Raw genomic sequence first — 18,403 nt, 5'->3', positions numbered from 1 at the left:
GTCGGAAGGAAGCCCCGTTAAGTGGCTAGTTGTAAGATGGACAGTGTTCAATAAAGCAACATAAAGACCGTGCTTTATGTCCTGATTCAATTCAGAGTGCTCTGCCTAATTTAGTAATAAGGTGAGCATACAACAATGGCGACGAGGACGACACGGACCTGGATTTGTTTTTGTGAGAAGTAGACCCAGCGGCGGCACGGTGTTAGCGAAAAAAAAAACTTGTGGGCTAACATGGAAAAGTCGGGTATTCAACCGTTCGCCTGCTACACGGATCCAGCTACGCTCGGACCGAGATGGACGCACTGGTTAACATCCTTCGAGTTGTTTGCTGATGGGAAAGGTCTTATTTTGACGGATGATGCTACAGACGCGATCAGACAGCGGAGACGCGCTCTTCTACTGCACATGGCCGGACAGGACGTGCAGGACGTCTTCTCCACTCTACCACAGACGGGAGAGGCAAAGGATTACAGCGCTGCGGTGACTGCGCTCAACACTTACTTTGTTCCTCAAGTGAATGCAGCATACGCACGCCAAACTTTCCACAAATTGTCCCAAACACCAGGTGAGACTGTGCAACAATTTTGTACACGTTTGAGGCGAGCTGCAAAAGACTGTGACTTTCAAGCTGACAATGATAACCAGATACGGGACGCTATCCTGAGTAAATGCACTTCTGAATATGTACGGAGAAAGCTGCTTGAGGATGGTCCAGGCTTAACTCTAAATCGCACGTTAGAGGTGGCTTCACACTGTGAACGTGTGGAGGAGCAGATGGCGGCGATGAGCGTCACCGGGGAAAAGAAAGGAGAGGACACGGTCAGCCGGATTTTTACAGCAAAGAAAGAGAAGAACAACAGACCAAAAGGAAAAATGAAAGATGATAATAAAACAGAAAGACAGTGTTACAGGTGTGGTTATACTGACCACATGGGCAAAGATCCCAAATGCCCAGCACGAGGACAAACATGTCACAAGTGTAATGGTAAGGACCACTTTTCAAAAATGTGTCGTACAAAAAGACAAAAGAAACAAAATGTGAATGCTGTTGAACAAGATGATTATGCATTTACTGTAAATGATGATAATATACCTGAGAAACTTACCTTTTCTGTTGGGGGAATAGAGTTGAAAATGTTAGTTGACTCTGGAGCTACAAGTAATGTGATGGGAGAAAACATATGGGAAAAGCTAAAAGCTGAAAAGATAAAATGTCACTCATATGTACCCAAAGAGCAGAGGAATTTATATGCATATTCCTCAGCACAGGCACTCACGGTTAAAGGCGCATTCAGATGTGAAATCAAGATTGGTGACAGGACTGAAGAGGCTGAATTTATTGTGATTAGAGGTAATGGTGAACCACTCCTGGGGAAAAAGACTGCCATAAAGTTAGGAGTGTTGAAAATAGGTGAAAATGTGGTGGCTGTCACAGATTTAAAGCACACTCTTAAAGAAAAGTATCCAAAAGTGTTCAAAGGAGTAGGAAAACTAAACACCAAACAGATCAGCCTGTACATTGATCCAAATGTGAAACCAGTAGCACAGCCACTGAGGCGCATACCTTATCATTTGAGGGATGCAGTGGAGAAAAAGATCAATGAACTAATTGACATGGACATTATAGAACGTGTAGAAGGACCTACACCTTGGGTAAATCCTGTAGTGGTACTCCCAAAGAAATGTGACAAAGATATCAGAATGTGCTTAGACATGAGAAAAGCAAATGAGGCAATAATCAGGGAAAGATACCCCATACCCACTGTGGATGAAATCTTGCAAGGACTAAACGGCTCTGCAATCTTCACCAAACTCGATCTCAAGTGGGGATACCATCAACTAGAGCTTACCCTGGAGTCAAGAGAGATAACTACATTTGCAGTGCACAACGGAGTATACCGGTACAAAAGGCTAATATTTGGAGTCTCATCAGCTAGTGAGCAATATCAGCATGAGATTGCCAATGCACTAGCTGGCATTGAAGGAGTTGAGAACATTTCAGATGACGTAATCATACACGCGCCAGACCAAGAAACACATGATAAGCGCCTGCATGCTGTGATGAAGAGACTCTCTGACTGTGGCCTGACACTAAACTCAGAGAAGTGTCAGTTCACCATGGACAGACTCGTGTTCATGGGAATACTGCTGACACAGAAAGGCATCGGCCCGACTGAAGAAAGAGTGAGAGCTGTGGTGGAAGCCCGAGAACCGAAGAATGCTACTGAGGTGAGAAGCTTTCTTGGACTGGTAGGCTTCAGTAGCAGGTTCATACCACAGTTTGCTACACTCTCTGAACCACTAAGACGTTTAACTCGAAAAGAAACTATGTTTACATTCGGGCCAGAACAAAAGCAAGCATTTGAAAGACTAAAGACTGAGTTAGCCAGAGCAGGTACCCTAGCCTATTTTGACAAAGAAGCCCCAACCAGAGTCATAGCAGATGCAAGCCCTGTAGGCTTGGGCGCAGTGCTAATACAAATACAGAACGGAGAAGAGGTACCAGTGTGCTACGTAAGTCGGAGTTTAACAGACTGTGAGCGAAGATATTCTCAAACAGAAAGAGAAGCCCTAGCACTGGTATGGGCATGTGAGAGACTACATCCATATGTGTATGGCAGGAAGTTTGACCTCATCACAGACCACAAGCCATTAGAGGTCATATACAGCCAGAAATCTAAACCTTGTGCACGCATAGAAAGATGGGTTCTCAGACTGCAACCATATGACTTTAAAGTAGTGCACATTGCGGGAAAGCAAAACATTGCGGATTCACTGTCAAGACTGCTGGCTGACACCACGTCAAAAGAGATACATAAGCATGAATCTGAAGAATACGTGAGATTTGTTGCAGTTAATGCTACTCCAAAAGCACTCACGTCAAGAGAGGTTGAAGAAGCCTCTGCTACAGACTCAGAATTAACAGAAGTGCGAAGAGCTATTGAAAACGGACACTTTGAAAAATGCAAAACATATGCACCCATTGCAAATGAACTGTGTGTCATCGGCTACATAGTTTTGCGGGGAACTCGCATTGTATTGCCAGAAAACCTCAGAGCTCAAGCACTGTCACTAGCTCATGAAGGACATTTAGGAATTGTTGGAACCAAACAGCATCTCAGAACAAAAGTTTGGTGGCCAGGGATGGACAAAGCTGCAGAAAAGTTTTGTAAAGCTTGTCACGGATGTCAAATAGTAGCCAGACCAGATCCACCTGAACCACTGAGAAACACACTTTTACCAGATGGACCATGGCGAGATGTGGCGGTAGACTTACTGGGACCACTACCTTCGAACCACTCAATACTTGTACTGATAGATTACTACAGTCGGTACTATGAGTATGATGTAATGTCATCTACAACTGCTGAAAAAGTCATCGACTCTATTGACTGTATATTTAGCAGACATGGGCTACCAGTTACAATCAAATCTGATAACGGCCCACAGTTCAAATCTGAGCTGTTCAGAGAATATTGTGAAACTAATGGAATCAAACATATAAGAACTACACCAAAATGGGCTCAAGCAAATGGAGAAGTGGAACGGCAAAATGCATCATTGATGAAAAGAATCAGGATCGCACAAGCCGAAGGACTTGACTGGAAGCGAGAGCTAAGAAAATATGTAACAGTGTATCGCAGCATTGAACATCCAACCACGGGTAAAAGTCCGGCAGAACTACTGTTCAACCGCAAAATGAGAGGAAAGTTACCGAACATCAGTGAGGCAAAAACAACGGAGTTGGACGTGCGTGACAGAGACGCTGAACAGAAGGGAAAATCAAAGACTTATGCTGATGAACGAAGGGGAGCTGAGTATTCAAAAGTTGACTCGGGAGACACAGTGCTGGTTCAACAAGACAAAGTGGACAAGTTTACAACACCATTCAACGCAACACCACACAAAGTTGTAAGCAGAACTGGAAACCAAGTCATTATTGAATCACCAACAGGAGCTCGCTATCACCGGAATACCACACATGTGAAGAAATACGAGACGAATGAGACCAGAGAAGGACACTATGACACAATACCTGAAAGGGAGGAAGGTGAAACACCCACAAAGACTGACACCTTCACTCCAACACCACAAGAGGGCTCCCAGGGGCCAGAGAGACCAAGTAGATCACAGAGGGCTAAAAAGATACCCGAGAGGTTTCGTGATTTTGTGGTGAAATGAACTATAATATGTTAAGGTGAAGAGGTAACTTAAAGTTGGCAAGTTTCAAGTTCATATGTGTATTTTGACATGTATATATTGAAAAAAGAAAGGTACATGTGTGGTGAGACAGTTAGATTATATACTTGTTAGAAAGTAAGACAAGAAGAATGTTCAGTGTTGAAAAAAAAAAAAAAAGACATCAAAGTTATTACAACTAAAGTTTGAGTCTAAGGAAAAGGGGGATGTCATGTATTGATATGGCTATGTCTTAAGGTGATGACCTTTGAACCGGATGTTGTCGGAAGGAAGCCCCGTTAAGTGGCTAGTTGTAAGATGGACAGTGTTCAATAAAGCAACATAAAGACCGTGCTTTATGTCCTGATTCAATTCAGAGTGCTCTGCCTAATTTAGTAATAAGGTGAGCATACAACAGTCACCAGCACCTTTATTGCCTTAGGAAACTTGTTCATTTCCACATTGACCAAAAAATTTTATCTTTGTTTTCTCGTTCTTTTATTGAGTCTGTTTTATCCTTTTGTTTGGTGGCATGGTTCGGTCAGACCTCTGTCACAGAGAAAAACTCTCTGAATCAGATAGTGAGATGGTCCAGTCGTCTGATAGGTGAGCCACAGTCTTGTTTAGCCTCCCTGTACTCTGAGCAGGTACAGAGGATGGCTTTATCAATCCTTAAAAATGGTTCCCATCCTCTAAGGGGTGAATTTCAGCTTCTTCCCTCAGGACGGAGGTTTCTATTTCCGAGATGCAGGACAAAGCGTTATAAAAATAGCTTTGTCCCCGTTGCTGTCACTGAATTAAATAAGAACTGTTTTTGATTCAAAATATTAAAGCATGTGTCACAGTGAGTTTTATATATTTACTAGGTATGTGTGTTTTTAAAGGGATGTCAAATGCTGTCATTTTTCTGTAAAGCAAATTTACCTTGCCTTTGGGTATAAATAAAGTTACCTAAATAAAGTTACATTACCTGCAGACGCTGTGCGCACAGGTTCAGGAGCAGAAGTCTATGGAATCAGAACGATGCCACCTTGAAACGAAACCGAAAAATGGATTGAAACCGAAAAAAATATTGTAACTGAAATAAATGTACTGAAAAATCTTGTATTGAAACCGAAAAAAAAATTGATAGTGAAAAACAATTAATTGAAACTGTAATTTTTTTGTTTTCGCTTACAATTTTTTTTTTCAGTTTCAATCCATTTTTTTTCGGTATCAAACCATTTTTCAGTTTCAATCTGCTGGCACTGTTTTGGCGTTCGGGGGCGCGCTGGGGGGGGGTTTCCGGCCCGCATGTATTTGCATATATTATAGAGGCCACTAGTGCCAAGAGGACCTGGCTGCAGCCACTGTGGAGCTCCACAGTAACCGGAAACACGTGACCTCCACAGTAACCGGAAACACGTGACCTCCACACTCGCCGTAAACACGTAACTTCGGTTAAATCGACTTTGACAGCGACAACTAAATTGCGTTTTTGTTACTATAAAATGGTTTTAAGTGGGGTGTTTTTTTAACACTCTGGGTTTGTTCAAAAAAAATTCACCATCCCCTAACTTGTTCGTGGCCAAAAGTGACACTTGCTGTTTTGCTGATTTATTATTATTTTTACAGTACATCGCGTTGTGCGTTCTGATTGCTGTAGACCATTGTCAATCAATCTAATCCAGTGTCTCCTGTACAGGAGCGGTCCCTAATAGGCCCACGGACCGGTCCCGGTCCGTGAGTCCTTTGGTACTGTTCCGGGAGAGTTGATCCTCCGGTGTGAAATGTATGGTTGTAGTTTCTGTGTCTTATTTTGAAAGAACTATTTACGCGTTACCATAGCGACCAGAGAGCGTTAAAAAGCAGAGAGGAGGATGTCACTGTCATTGTTGTTGGCGCACAGCTCAAGTCACGTTTATTATTATATTTACAAAATACCAGTTTCTTTTTTTTATTCATTTGTTGTATTTATCTGCGACACCTTAAAGGTCGTTCCCTGAAAATATTGTCTGACATTAAAGTGGTCTGTGGTGCAAAAAGCTTGGGGACTCCTGCTGTACAGTACAGAATGCGTTTAGCTTGTCGAATTTACATAAATCTTCGATCGCTAGCAGTGTAACTCTGAAGTGCTGTACTGTATGTTTGTAAGTTTTCTCCCAAACAAACACAACAATGCCGACGAAACGTTTTGCACCCTCAAATGCACCTTTAGGTTTCATTCCATAATACTGGACTCATGTTTCTACGAAGGTTTGAACTCTAAGAGTGTTTAAACAAAAGAGAAAAGTGTGAAAATGTTCATGCCTGTCTGAGAAAAGTGTATAAAGCATGTAGTGAGGGGTTTCACAGTCTTAACATCTATAATAATTGTAAAAAATAAAGTTGGCTACTTCATGGATTTCACCTACCGCGGGTTATTTTTAGAACGTAACACCAGCGATAAACGAGGGGCTGCTGTATTATTAATAGTAGTGTCTGGGACATCTAATTGATTAACATCAACATTGATTATTATGCACTATTATTTTTGTTCAAGGAGAGCCAAAAATATAAAACTCTCTCTCAGCTTGTTTGTTGCCAAAAATGGCCACTTTTTGTGTATGTTCACAAAATGCTATAAAATGTATATTTCTTAAAACATTTTTCTACTTTTACCGACGTGACTCTTTAAAATAGCACCAGTTCTTTTCATCAAAATCAAAAGTGTATCTAAATTTTTTACTCTTTATAGCCAGTTAGGTTATATATTACCATTAACTTTTCAGATAAAACGGTGATAAAGTCCTAATGTTTTCATGAAACTTCCTTTTTTTCCCCATCTGAGCATCGGGGAAAAGGCTGTCTTGCAATTGTTGAGGTCACTAGTGTGTGCCCCATTTCTTCCAGGATCACTCTCTTTATAGGTTTTAGTGGAATCCTAGTACTGCGAAGTGGTTTCATGGTACAAAGGGATTGTATTCCAAGATCTGGGAGACTGTAGAAATGAGCAGTGATGCCCTTCCTACCATCTTTCCAGAAAAATAATTGATCTGGAAGCTGTTAGGCTGACTTACAGCAGCAGCACTTTCTGCACCTGCATAAACTCCAGGACACATTTACTAACGGTGTTTGTTGCTGTATGTGCAGCTTTGAATTTTTTAATAATATATATTTTGTTAATATTTCCGCTATGGTGTCTTGTTATGAAATGTACAAGAGTAAAAGTGTTTTTAGCAGGTGCTTCAAAGCTAAGTTTGACTGGGAAACTCAAAGCTCAATAGGCTGTATCAACAGAAATTCACTGCAGCCTATGTAATATTTCATGCGTCATAATTTATTCTACTCTATCTTGCAAATACATATTTGTGTGGCAATGTCATGCACAACACACACAACTATTAGATCCTTAAGATCAAACCCGTGTCATTCTTTTGGTCCACTGCAGTGCAGTAGTCAAAAAAAAGAATAAGTGACGTGTCCACAGATGGCCAGGATAGAGCCCAGAGTGTTAATGTTTAAAATGTATAAAAATATTATTGATTACAATTCTTTACTATTAATATCAACAATAAGCTTTTTATTTTGAAATTACAAGTTTAAAAAAAATGCTGTTACATTTACATTTAATGCTGTTACACTGTAATCCTTTATTATAAGTATGGACACAGAATAAAGTGAACAACATTTTGAAATAAGTTTAATTGGAATTTTGTACTACGCAAAAAACAAAACAAAAAACAACAACAACATATTAAACAAACAAACAAACACAGCCAGTGCCTTCATTTGTCCATTACATGTCAAACATAGCACTGACCCTTAGCCCCTGCTCATCAGCACATGCTTTCAAAAAGAGCTCCATGTCCTCTGCAAACTGAAAAACAAAGAGGAACAAGTCCCTTGCTCCAGTGTCTTCTTCCTCTGACATGTCTCTTAAGACCCTCTGCTGGTCCCCTTGATTTAAGGACAGATATTTGGGCATTGTTACATGTCCACGGAAAAGTGCCTTATTTTGGACAACCCAGTGCACAGCAGGACGCAGATCTTCAACAACTGCTGGCTCCTGTGTCAGGCAAATGGGGATGAAAACATAGTTATTTCTCTGTTGCAGAACAGTTTTTTAACAGTTATTCAAATGTCACTAACCATGTAATTACACTACTGTTTAAAGTGAATACTGACCTGACTGACTTCCTGGAACTTGCGCTTTTTCAGTCTGAAAATGGGCATGTGTTGTCCTTCAAGCACAGCTTTGGCTTCCTCTCTCCAGTGTGCAAATAGCTTGCCAGAGCTACGAAGAGTAAGGCCACAGTGAGGCATGTCATTTTCATGGACTTTCCATCAGCTGCAGTTTTATTGAACACAGAGGGTAGAGCATATGAATGTTCTAACAAAGACTCAGAAAATGGTTCAGATCCCAAAGACAAAACCTTGGGGGGGAGACGGGGCTCCTCGAAGAGTACTGCCGGAGGAATACGGGTCTCCTTGGAGAGTTCAGCGGGGAGCAGTCCTGATAATGGTGGCTGACTTGGTATTGAAGAATGCTGACAAGACAATAAATGCCTTGCCATATCCCCACGCCGTATGATTGTAAGATTACAGACAGGGCAGTGAAAGTGTCCTGTTGTCCTACAAGGCAGCCTGCATATCATTTTATCTGTAAGAGAAAAAAACAAACAAACAAACAAACAAACAAACAAACAAACAAACAGATGTAATTTAAATGTAGTTGTATAGTGTTGGAAACACGCAGTTCTTTGAATCTTTGGGCTGAAGGAAGGACAATACTCGGTGTATAAATGCTCAATCAACAATCATTTATTTGCATACAATTCAACAATAAGAGCATTACAACGTCCGGACGGGAGAGATGCTACCAGAGGGTCAGGCACATGTCTCAAGGCACATGTCATAAGCTTAAGTTTTACCATAGCTAATTTATTAAACACAAAAATAAACTCATAGAAATTTTCATATCACCATTGTTTGATGTTCGGACTCAACTTCCCCCTTTTTGACACACTCCCATGTGTCAATTCATTGGAGCGTTGCTCCAGCCTTGTCATCCCGGAGGATCTTCGATCCCGAAAATGTCCCTTCTCCTCATGTAATAAAGTCCGTCATCCTTCCATGCCCTGGTAACTGGTCCATCCAGAGCTGTAACATTTTGAAATGTACATACAACAAGCCAAACCACACCTTGGTCACACCAAACCCTTTCTGCCCCGAAGATGTCCAACACCATCTTAGTCTGGACCAGGGTTGTAATAGTTTTGCAATTTTCATCAGTTTTAATCAGTTTTTACCAATTCTTTGCTAGCTTAGTGTAGTTTTTATTTTTCTGAAAATCCTTAGTTTCAATTTAGTTTTATTTGTGTTTTGCAAAAATTAAGGGTAACAAAATCCCAGTTCCATCATATCAGTCATGCTCTTCTGGTTATCCTTGGGTGTTGAGACTAATAACTATTAACTCTTGCCGCACCGAGTGGTCCTAATTTTGGTTCAAGTGAATTGATAACCTTTTGAAGGCGATTGTTTCACACCTTTATTTAGATGTCCCAGTCCTGTTGTCTCGGGATACATCACGCTGCCTTATCTGGGGTTAGCTGTTTTCTGGGGATGCGGGTTGAGTGGGTGAGCTTCTTCAAGGAGGGGGAGTGTGCTCCCCCTGATGAGGTCTTCTAGGTAAGCTAGGTTAACCTTCTTGTGTGGGCTTTTCAAGTGCACTTTAAGGTTAGTGGGACTTTTAGTTTTATAAATGTCCCTCATGACCCCCTGATGACCCAGTATTTCATTTTTGCACACTGTAGTACACATTTTAGTTTTTGCTTGTAGCTCGCATACTCTACTTGCCACTCCTCTAAGTCCTGATGTTTCTTAGAGAGGGAAACAGTACCTTTAAAATTATATCACACGTGTGGGGGTGTGGCCTTGCCAATTGTTTTGCCCACCTTTTCAAAATGGCTGGCGTGCCCACAAGCACATTTCATGGAAAAAGAAAGGTAAGCTTGATATTTACATTTAAAATGTTTTGTTAAACTCAGATTTTTATTTTATTCTTTTTTGCAAGTACCCCTCCTCGGTGGCGAGAAACTGTTGGTGTGGTCAAGTGGGTGCTCTAGAAACAAACGCTCAGGACAGAACAGTTATCAGTCATGTACTTCCTACAAATTTTGCATATGTTTTATTCCATATTGATCCTCTGAGTGTAATGGTACATTTTAATTTGAATTTATCCAAACTAAACACAATATTTTCTTTATTTACTTTGCTCTTGTTCTTTTGCAGTACCACATCCTATCAAATGTCCCTGTCGATTATATTCTACATTTAATAACTTACTATTTCAAGTGAGAACCTAAATCATGTGGACCAATGTTTATTATTGCATATCTCTATTCTGAATGTGGCCAGTCATTCATAGGTATTGTTCAATTTTGGCGATTTTCCTCTATAAAATTTAATTGACTTTTTACAGTGGCCTGCTATGGTTAATGATAACATATTCCAGTCATGAGTGATATCAAAAGTCTTCTCCACTGTAGCATTTGGCATTCCCAATAATACAACATGATACCTTAATCAAAACACAGCTAATATAGCACAGTTTTCTTGATGCAAACATCAGTAACTCAAAATCAGCAACCACAGTGTTAAGTCTGCAGTTCATACTTATGTGAAGCTAGAGTCTCCTCCTCCAGTCTCTCTTATCCTCCTGCTCCTGAAAAAACAAAACAAAGCGAAGCATCCACCCTTCTCTTGTCGGCTGGGTGAATTGTTTATGAATTGTTTATTGGCATTTACTAATCCTAAAGTGGGTGCAGTCATTGTCTCAGTATCAAGTCAGTCAAAACTTTTAGTCGTCAGTCCATCACAGTCCATTCACATGCATACCTCCATACACATTCATACCAGATGTTGCTGATAATGGAGTCTCCCGCGCAACCTATTCGAGCCTCCATCACCAGCAAGATGACGTCATCATTTTAAAGAAAACCAATTCCTTGTTGTTTTTTGGGCCGGATTGACTCGGTGCAATCCTTTTAGATCAGTGTTCCCTATAAGTGAATTTCTCCCAAGCCAATTACAATCATGGAGAAGCACACTTTGCAACTGTTTTTGTAAGAATATTTCATAGCGCTTTAAATTTCAATCTTTCAGGCCTGGTTTAAAGAGCTGATTGTTAAATCATGTACTCACAAAATATCACCATATCACCACCGGTGGATCACACCTCTCAGATGTTTTTTTCTCCAGTGCACTGTAACAAAAACGAAAACAGACATAACCAACAAAATACTACTAAAATAACACAAACTAGGGCCCGTTGCAGACTTGTCCAAGCATAAAACTATCCCTCTCTCGCTTACGAGAAAGAACACAAGCCAAAGCTCACTGATAAAATCAAGCTAGCGCTAAACAAAACCAAACAATCAACCAGAAATTCACAGGAACATTTTGCTTCCTGCCGGGACAATATTGTGTGGGAATGAGAACCTCAGGTGCCGTAACACCTTTTGTTCCTCCTTGAATTAAAACTCAATCACAGAAAATGCCGTACTCCGACCTAAAACTTACACTATTAATTCATCATTTTCACTCTGTGCCACTGTTCCTCATCAGGGCTGTGTGAAGCACAGCAAAGAATTCAGTCAAGGCCTTGAGCCATAAACAGGCATCACGCACAGACATTGTTTTCATAACCAAACTTTTTTAGACCTTATTCCTAAAATCTACATAAATGCCCTCTGGGTGACATATAACACATTCTAAGTTTTTAATGGTAATCAATGGCTCCTCATAAAAATTATGCATTGGGATGTTTGTGTGCAGCATTTTGCATATCAGCATAAGCAAAGCATTCTTCATTGCATCAGCGTGTATGTGTGTGTGCGTGTGGATCACTCTTCATTGCACAAGCGTGTGCATGTGTATGTGTGTGCATCACTTCTCAGTGAATCAACATTCCTGTGTGTGTGTGTGTGTGTGTGTGTGTGTGTGTGTGTGTGTGTGTGTGTGTGTGTGTGTGTGTTTCTCTTCATTCTGAGTCAGTGCATGTGGATGTGTGTGTTTGTGTGGGTGTTTGTGTTCATCACTTTCCTGTTCTGGTGTTCTGGGTAAACCACGGCCTGAAGCATGGCCTGGGGTCCTGCCCCCCCCTCCTTTTCAGTTTGTTTGCGACCATTGCTGCTGCTGCTGCTCAAAATTCAGTCCGTCCTGGTTCTGACCCCAATTGGGGCAGTCCTTTCTCCAGTGTCGATGTTCACCGCAGGTGAAACCTGCATCTTCTTCTGTGTTTTTGTCCATTCTGAGGTGCCTTCTGACCTCAGTTACTCCTCTTGTCTCGGTCACGCCCTTTTTCGCCACCCGATCATCCGTGTTGGTCCATCACTGTCCTGCACAGTGTGAATGCAAAGTTATCAAGGTCAGCATTCTTTCGCTCGGCCTTACTTTTCATTCGGGCTTGGCGGGCGTCTCGTCACAGCTCTGTCAGCTGACGCAGTCTGGGAATTTTCCCCCGTGTAGTGAAACGGGCCTTAGGTTTAGTGCTCTCCGTCTCGGCTGCATGAGATCACATTCCTGCAGGTCTGTTGACATTCTCAGGTCGTTGTTGTGGGTCCAGCTGTTGCAGCATTTGGTCAGTGTCACGTATGGGGGAGAGCAGGAGTCCAGTCAGCCTCGGCTTTCAGGGCCAGCAAAGCGGCCTGTAATTAAATATGTATAGAAAAAACAAAAACAAAACAAAACAAAAACAAACAAAAAACAAAAACAAATGAACAGGAAAATGATGTTGTGTTGGCTGTGTTATTCAGAGGGGAGACACACCGGGACCAGGCCCTGTGTCAGCCTTCTCTCCCCCTTTTTTTGTTTTTTGTCTCCCGATATAATCAACTCCTAACCCACCAAGTTGACAGGACAACACCGGTATATGTTAAAATTCTTAAGATCATGTTTAAAAGCCCAAAAAAGGAACTTTCTTTCATTCAGTAATCACTTTTATTAATCAATCAACAGAAAACATGTCACAATTTGAATCTTTTAACCACTAAATTTGTTGTGTCTTGCCTGGTTGGTTAGACCAGTGTTCTTTTTTTTTTTTTTGTTAAATTGTTGTCCTGCAACCCAGAGGGTTTCTTTGTCAGTAATGTATAGACTTCATCATTTAAGTATGTTAATTTTTCTTTAACCTTGCTGGAAAATCTTCACGTGTTCATGAGTGTAAGCTGTTTCTTCATTGCGTGTATGTGCATTTGTATAAAAGCAGGTTAATTTTATCTTTTCTCAAACTAGGCGTTACCTTAAAAGGAGCCTTTCTCTCAGATTTCTCTGCTTGTGTGTGTTTTTGTTTCACCTTTTTGTTGTGATGCTCCGGACGCCTTCCCAACCTCCACAAGTCCGTTGGCCCCAATTTTATGTGTTAAAACTTCTCTTAATTTCTCCTCTAATTCTCTCCTCGCTGCTGTCTGTTTCACAGCTGCTGATTCGTGCTGGGTGTGGTTCCCATTACCTATAATTTTGCTTCGGCCGCTGTGCTTGTGGGGGCAGTTGGTCCAGGTCCGCAGCTTCCTGTATTAACACACTAAGAGATTTATTTAATTTCATTTTCATCACTTTTAAACCGATAAGCAGGCAACACGCCTACCTTGACAGCGTAAACTGTACGCCAGTCTCCCAACACATTCCTCTCTCTACTCCTCCATAATTCTCCACTGCACACCTCTTACTATCTCTCCTTTTTATTTTTATTACACCACAGAGTAATACACCCAATTATGCCCGTCTATCTCTATGTGGCTCCAAATTCCCTCTTTATTTTAATTTCACACTCGTCAGGGGACAGGCACACAACAATTTCAACCACTGAAACGAGGAATTCAACCTTTTTATATTTCTTTACTAATCTAGACTCAACGTTTGTTCGCAAAATGTGTCTTGTTCTAGTCCGGAAATAAATGTGAACCCGTGATTACACGGTCGTTCCAGTGTTATTTCCGTGGCTATGCGGGGGCCCTCACCTCCCCAAGTCACCACCTCGGCACCCGGACAACGCCGGTCCTGGCCACGCGTCCACGGACAGGAGGGTCGCCACTCCTAGGGCAAAGTTCCACAGGTACACTAGGCATCAACCTTTGATCCTAAAATGTGTATTTGCTCTAATGTCCTCCTAATCAAACACATCAACCGTCACTGTCACTGTGTTCACGCTTCACACTCCACACAAAAAACACACTCAGAGCGCGCCTCACTCACACTCTCACTCAGTGCGCGCTTCACCCACAAGACAGCACCCAGAGCGCGCCTCGCAGCTTCACACACACTCTCTCACCCAGAGCGCGCTTTGACACTCACACACAACACTTTTCCTCAGCGGGAATTTTACACAGAAACCTCTGAGCTCAACTATTAGATCTTCTTAAAGCACACTGCACCATAGACCAAAATACCCCTTTCTCTGCGATTATGACCGCCACCACGGGGCAAAGTCGCATCATAAACGTGATGCTTGCATCCCCGAAGTTATACCTGACATCATAAACCAGGTGTTGCTCTGTACTTAAATTTTTACTTTGTATTATGGCCGCAGCCCTTTATACTCGACTGACGCCACAAACCACCGTCAAAACCTCTCTCAAATGTACTAAAATTAGCACCAACCACTACTGCACTTCACGGCCGCACCACCGGAACACGCCGTATCATAAACCAAACCTACGGACGTGTTTCGCTCTCGCGTTGCCAGCGTCCAACTGCACCGTGAAGCCAGCATCTGCTTGTCCTTAAATCAACTTCTATTTCATAGCCGGCAAAAGCCAGGACGTCACTGACACCATAAACAAAATAAACAAACCTCGACTTCAATGTACTGAACTAATGGCCGCGTCTTCAGAATAAATTCTAACGTATTATTGCTACAGAAGCCAGTATTAGACAAAATTAAATGTGGAAGGTAAAGTGGCTGCACTCTAGTCCAACGTAGTATGTTATTAGTATCTCGGTAGAGGCAGATTACTGCAATCTAGACCAACGTAGTATGTTATTAGTATCTCGGTAGAAGCAGATTACTGCAATCTAGACCAACGTAGTATGTTATTAGTATCTCGGTAGAAGCAGTTTATTTAACACCCTGGAATTCAGCCTCAACTTATGTTGTTAGTATCTTGCGCCAAAAACCAGACACCGACAAATTTACTGTGAAAATACATGTGACTCAGTGAACAGATTAATTTGGAAAGCCCAATATGCACATTTGGTATTTATAATACAACAGGCTGTGCTTACCTTTTTATTTTTGGACCGGTCCTCTGTTCACCTCGCCTCACGATCTCACCAAAGGTCAAATCTACACCTCCTCAGCACACCAAAGATCCGGGTCACACGGCACCAAGTTGTTGGAAACACGCAGTTCTTTGAATCTTTGGGCTGAAGGAAGGACAATACTCGGTGTATAAATGCTCAATCAACAATCATTTATTTGCATACAATTCAACAATAAGAGCATTACAACGTCCGGACGGGAGAGATGCTACCAGAGGGTCAGGCACATGTCTCAAAATGGTGACGGGTTGCTCAGCTTTTTATAGTCTCTAGTGGCCCCCAGCTAGTCGTAAAAGCCAAAACATCACATTTTTTCTCTGTTACAGCGCCTAAGTTATGACCTCGGCAGTTGTTTCTCTGCTTTCTGTAAGGTGGGGGTGTGGAATGTGGTCTGTCTATCTCCCCTGTCTTTAGACACAGAGTCTCCTGCTTACAACCTTCTCTTCATGATTCAACAATTAAGCATGTCAAGAAAACAGTGTCACACATTCCCAGCAGATCAAGGATACAGAGTGATGCACCTTTATCTAATAAACTAATATGTGAATATGTTCTGTTAACTCAAAAGTATAATGAGAACTAAACTACATACAGATCACACACTCTATTTTAAAGGGTATAATATGATCTACAACAATATCATAATTCAACTATTTTGATTACATCTATAAGGTAACATATAATAACAGAATAATATCACAATAGAATGCAATCAATTTGTCTAACAATCAGATTGTACATGTTAACAAAAACATCCAAGCCAACCTCAATAATGAAAGCAAAATGGTATGGATCACAAAACTTATGTCAAGGAAAGTGGTGAAAAGTAAATAAAAATATATTTTATAAAAACACTATTTTTGTTGCAGATGAATGAACTGAACTGTACAATATCAACAGCAACTTTTAAGTCAACAAAGATACTGCAGAAGTGCTTAAAAAAGTGCATATTTATAACTATAAAGTATATTTAATACAAACATACCTTTGAAAGGCAAAGCATTTTTTTATATGCACACTTAGATGCTCCTCAATCTTTGCCCTGACAGTAGGGCTGAAAGTGGGGCACAGAGGGCAGTGAAAGAGTCCTCTGCAACACGTGTTGCATTCCTGCAATTCTGGCTTTAAGCCCGAATTCCAGATTGATGTGTGCATCTAAAACAGAGAGAGAAACAGATAAACACCATATACACATTTAAGTTAAGGTTTTAGCAGAAATAACAATTTACAGTTGACATGTAATAGATTTGGGAAGAAAATCCTTGAAAAAAACCCCACAAATATTTTACAAGACACTTTAATTTGTGAGACATGTTTCTATTGACATATAACAGTCAATTGAACAGAGGCTAACTAAAATCTGGGCAATAAAAAGGCTGTACAGAAAAGAATGACGAATAGAAGTATTGATAAATATCTAAATCTGTTTGTGACGAAATTTACAGTGTTGACGCTAACCAAAGGTGTCACAAGTACACACGTTCCTTACTACAGTTTAGATACCTCTGTTTAGAAAGCACCGACTCGACTTTTTAGTCAAGTCGAAGTAAGAAGTACAGGGTCTAAAATAAAATTTATGTACAAAATTTTGAAGTAATCTTGCGTCCAAAGCACGCGTGTGGGGGGCTGATTTACAAATGTACGGATTACAAAGTACAGATACGCGTGCTAAAATGTGAGAAGTAGAAGTATAAAGAAGTATACAGTAGGCACAAAAAAGTACAGCAGTAAAGTAAAGATACCAGAAAATTCTACTTAAGTACAGTATTGAAGTATTCGTTATTTCGCATCTCTGACGCCAACAATAAATCATACTCTAATGCAAAATGTGGTTTTTGCTTCTCGCCCACAGAAGCCGTTAATCCAGCTCTCTTACTTAAACCAGGCCCAGGAAAAAGCATATTTGTGTGTTTCTCTGCCATGGAGCACGATGAAAAAACATTAAAATAAGGAGGAATGTTGTTGTAACGCAAAAAAAGTGGCAACATGATCATTGTAAGAAAACTAGACGATTCCTAGAATTATGAAATCACTAACGGCAAATTTATTTAAGAAAGACTTAACCAACCTTTGCGATCAACTTGCAAGACTTCCACGGTATCCATGCGTGTTTACGGCTACTGTGGAGGTCACGTGCTTTCGGCTACTGTGGAGGTCACGTGCTTCCGGCTACTGTGGAGGTCACGTGTTTCCGGTTAGTGTGGAGCTCCACAGTGGCTGCAGCCAGACACTTCTCACTAGTGCTGACCAAGCTGCCATCTTTGTCTCTTCCCGTCTTTCAATGGCTGCTTCAATTTCAGCTTGAACCTCCAAACCGCAAGTAAGTAATCATTTTTTGTCATCTTTTCTTGCTGTCCCACTGGGCTGGACATTAGTTTAGTTTTTTTAGCTACATCTGGTGAAGTTGTGGTAAAATGCTGGTATTAGCCTATTCGTCGTAGCAAGCTAGCCTGAAGCTAATATTTGCTAAATTTAGGGACACCCGTGTCTCTTCAGGAGTTGGAGGTCGGTGTTCGAGGAGCGGATCTCAGGATCTCAACAGGCAGTGTTGGGCAGTAACATAATACATGCACCGGCGTTACGTATTTAAAATACAAAATATGAGTAAATGTATCCGTTACAATTACTGTTCAATAGGTGATATTGAGAATACAGTTAGTTTGTTGAAATAAATGGATTACATGGCGGTATTTACCTGTTTCATATGTTAGGCTATGGTCTCTCTATTTTTTGGTAATTCCACGCTGGTGGAAACCCAAACAAAACACGCAATAAGAGCCTCTAAAAATTATTATACAAAAATGATTTAATATGAAGGCAATAGCAGAGTGTTACAGGCATCGCCCTAAACAATGTAGCCTCATGGGCAGTGTAGTCCGTGCTGCAGGGAGAATGGACTGCCATACCCGTTATGTGTCTGTGAGCGAGGAGGGAGAAAAAGGAA

At 41.1% G+C, this 18,403-nt stretch overlaps 1 protein-coding gene and 1 long non-coding RNA gene across 2 annotated transcripts in view; both read right to left on the bottom strand.

Moving 5' to 3' along the window:
• Positions 1-18,403, bottom strand: part of LOC146712470 (NACHT, LRR and PYD domains-containing protein 12-like) — a 134,337-nt gene that overhangs the window by 87,894 nt on the left and 28,040 nt on the right. The window lies entirely within an intron of this gene.
• LOC146712472 (uncharacterized) lies at positions 7,819-8,467 on the bottom strand. Its single transcript, XR_014917110.1, has 2 exons — positions 8,326-8,467; positions 7,819-8,206 (listed from the first exon to the last, which is right to left on the bottom strand). It is a non-coding gene; the product is annotated as an uncharacterized LOC146712472 (long non-coding RNA).

This window comes from Copadichromis virginalis, linkage group LG3 (assembly GCF_057382275.1).
Source record: "Copadichromis virginalis isolate Kocher_CV1m ecotype Utaka linkage group LG3, C_Virginalis_male_GT1.1, whole genome shotgun sequence".
In the NCBI taxonomy this organism is placed as follows: Eukaryota; Metazoa; Chordata; class Actinopteri; order Cichliformes; family Cichlidae; genus Copadichromis; species Copadichromis virginalis.
This window is presented reverse-complemented; position numbering and strand designations above follow the sequence as displayed.